Source organism: Ornithorhynchus anatinus, chromosome 4, assembly GCF_004115215.2.
Source record: "Ornithorhynchus anatinus isolate Pmale09 chromosome 4, mOrnAna1.pri.v4, whole genome shotgun sequence".
NCBI classification, from domain to species: domain Eukaryota; kingdom Metazoa; phylum Chordata; class Mammalia; order Monotremata; family Ornithorhynchidae; genus Ornithorhynchus; species Ornithorhynchus anatinus.
Genome location: NC_041731.1, coordinates 47072101 through 47075663, shown reverse-complemented (window position 1 = coordinate 47075663; position 3563 = coordinate 47072101). Strand labels below are relative to the sequence as shown.

Sequence of the window (3563 nt, the reverse complement as noted above, 5' to 3'; positions counted from 1 at the left end):
AGGGTTTAGTCAGGGAAGGCCTGAGACCGTGGCCACAGCACCCAGCTGGGCTCTGGGGTAGCCTTCATCCTAGTTGGAGTTTACAGTTTGAATAAAATTCCTTGGGGCCTGATTGAGGGTGGGGCTGATCCTGGTGGAAGCCCTGGGCTCCTAGATGCCCATCACCCACCATGCCCCAAAGGCAACATCCTCACTTCCCACCTTGGCAGGGTCTGCGGCGCTGGGGTCTAGGACTAGGCAGTGCCCTGCCACTTCATCCCCTCCTGGCCCCCGGCCCCATAGGGTCCGACCTGGTCATCGTCCAGAGCTGGCAGCATGACTAGCGTGGCTTAGTGGAAAGAGCCCGGGCTGGGGAGTCAGAGGTCGTGGGTTCTAATCCCGGCTCCACCACTTGTCTGCTGTGTGACCTTGGGCAAGTCATTTAACTTCTCTGTGCCTCAGTTACCTCATCTGTAAAAATGGGGATTAAAAAATGTGAGCTCCATGAGGGACAATCTGATTACCCTGTATCTACCCCAGCACTTAGAACAGTGCTCTGCACATGGTAAGTGCTTAACAAATACCATAATTATTATTGAAAAGAGAACAGGACCTGGGAGTGAGAAGAACTGGGAGACAGAAGACCTGGCTTCAAGTCCTGGTTTATCACTTCCTGCTGTGCCTCCATTCCTTAACTTAATTCTGTGCCTCCATTCCTTCTTCTGTAAATTGGAGAATAAAAAACAGTCCTACGTAGACTGTTAGCCCCCTGCAAGCAGGGACTATATCCAATTGATGATTTCAAATCTAACCCAGCACTTAGCATAGTGTTTGGTACATAGAAAGCACTTAAAGAATACCATTATTATTATTATTATTATCATTATTACTGTTGTATAACAGTAACAAGACCAAAAGACTAAGTAATCCCAATGGTCACATAGTAATAATAATAATATTTATTAAGCACTTACTATGTGCCAAGCACTGTATAAACACTGGTGTACTTGCCAAACACTGTATAATCAGTCCCTGCCCCACAAAGGGCTCACAGTCTAAATAAGAGGGAGAACAGATATTTAATCCTCATTTTCTTGTCTTGTTTTATGCCGTCAAGTCATTTCCGACCCACAGCAACACCAAGGATACATCTCTCCCAGAGCACCCCACTCTCCGTCTGCAATTGTTCTGGTAGTGGATCCATAAAGTTTTCTTAGTAAAAATATGGAAATGGTTTACCATTGCCTCCTTCTGCGCAGTAAACCTGAGTCTACACCCTCAACTCTCTCCCATGCCACTGCTGCCCAGCACGGGTGAGTTTTGACTTGTAGCAGATTGCCTTCCACTCGCTAGCCACTGCCCAAGCTAGGAATGGAATGGGCAGGCCTCTGCTTGACTCTCCCTCCCGTAGCTGAGACTGGTAGAGTACTGGAAACTCTCGAGGTGCGATCCTGAGAGGGGAATCCCCATTTTACAGATGAGGAAAATGAGGCACAGAAAAGTTAAGTGATCTGCTCAAGGACAAATAGCAGGCAAGTGACTCTCAATTTCCACTATGCCACAGTGCTTCTCACATGTGGGTCACTTGCTCATTTATTTCTCCCTCTCCAGCCACTCCTCATTGTAGAGAACAATTTTCACAAATCCTTTTGTTGTGCTTCATCCCAGATCGGTCCAGCCCCAGCTCACTTGAGGCTCAACCCATAAAATATGAATGGAAAGGACACTCTTCTAGCACCCATGTTTATGGGCCTCCTTCATGTGTGTGGACCGCTGGGTGTGTTGGCCGCTGGGTGTGTGGTGTAGGAGAGGTGTGCAGGTTGCGGGTGTTGTCTGAATTTGTGTTTGCGGTTCACAAAGATTAATGCTGGGAGTTTCTGGTGTGGAAGCGGTAAGTGCCAGACCAGGCCCCTCTGAACGATCGCGTCTGCCTGGTGTTTTAAAGCAGGAAGCAACACCTCAGCTGAAATCACTTAAACAAAAAGATTGCAGCGAGGGACAGAATGCAAGAAAGTAATAAGGTTTAAAGCAGGTCAGAGCCCTTTCCCTGCTCCAGCGCGCCCGAGTGAGATGCATTATTTAATGGTCTTTGGTCACCGCTGATCTACTGTTGATGAAATAGATGATTTTGTTCCAAAGAGCATTAGAGAAGAAATATACAATCCCGCCTCCCATTCCAGGGACCTCTCTCCCCGCTAAGAGCCAGGAGATTGAAGCTTTTCCCTCTTGACAGGAGCAAAGCGGTGGAAATGGAGACGCACAGAATGGCAGAAAATGTTGTAATGGTTCCGTCGTGGTCAGAATTCAGGGGTGAGATCCAGAGCCTGCATGGGCGGGGGAGTCAGCGGGGCCAGGGCCAGAGACAAAGACAGGGCCAGAGGTGCTGAGACAGAGCTAGAGGCAGAAATGAGGCTAGGGGAAGAGGCGGGGCCGGAGAACAGGCCCCATCTCCCCCCTCCAGCCTTTGTGACACTTTTCTGGTTTCTCAGACTCTCATTTACAATGCCACGGCCAGTTGGGTCTCGCTACTGAGAAGACTACAAAGAAAACCCGGACCTGAGGTTCATTTCTGAGCCAGGCAGAGGAGTCAGCTGATCCCGTTCTACTGACAACCAGGTAGAAGGGATCAGACTGCAGCAGGAGAGATTCAAGTTTGCCATTAGGAAGAACTTCCTGGCAGGCAGGTGGAGGGGGTGAGGGAGTCAACACACATGCTAAAAGAGATTTCAGAATTTGCATGTCTATGGGGAACAGCTGTCCCCCTCCAACTTGCTCCCTGATCTACAACAACACAGGCTGCACACTTTGCATCTCTACACTAACCTCCTCACTGTACCTCCATCTCAGCAATCTCATCACCAAACACTTGCTTTCATCCTCTCTCTGACCTGTAACTCTCTCCTCCTTCATTGGTATTTGTTAAGCACTTACTCTATTCCAGCCACTGTACCAAGCACTGGGGTAGATACAAGCTGATCAAGTTGGACACAGACTGTGTCTTACAAGGAGCTCATAGTATTAATCTCCATTTTATGGAAAAGGTAATTGAGAGCCAGAGAAGTTAAGTGACTTGCCCAAGTTCACAAAGCAGACAAGTGATGGATCTGAAATTAGAACCCATGTCCATCTGACTCCCAGGTCTGTGCTCTACCCAGTAGGCCACACTGCTTCTCAGGCCTCCACTCTCTATACCTTCAAAAACCTCCTAAAATCATATCTCCTAGCAAGAGGCCTTTCCTGACTTAGCCCTCATTTTCCATATTTGCTATCTTTTATGCCTTGCCTATGCACTTGCATCTATTCAATATCCTCAGCTTCACAGCACTTAGGTACATACCGAATACTCTGCTAATCATTTTAATGTCTGTTTTCCCCTCTAAGCTCCTTGTTATTAATTACTATGGTATTTGTTAAGCGCTTACTATGTGCCAAGCAATGTTCTAAGCACTGGGGTAGATACAAGGTATTCAGGTTGCCCCACATGGGGCTCAAAGTCTCAATCCCCATTTTACAGATGAGGTAACAGGCACAGAGAAATTTAGTGACTTGCGCAAGGTCACACAAAAGACAAGTGACAGAGCCGG

At 47.7% G+C, this 3563-nt stretch overlaps 1 non-coding gene across 1 annotated transcript; it reads right to left on the bottom strand.

Moving 5' to 3' along the window:
* Positions 1–1302: 1302 nt before the first annotated feature.
* On the bottom strand, positions 1303–1440 carry LOC114811501. The gene has a single exon (XR_003759199.1). It is a non-coding gene; the product is annotated as a small nucleolar RNA SNORA7 (small nucleolar RNA).
* Between the last annotated feature and the right edge of the window lie 2123 nt (positions 1441–3563).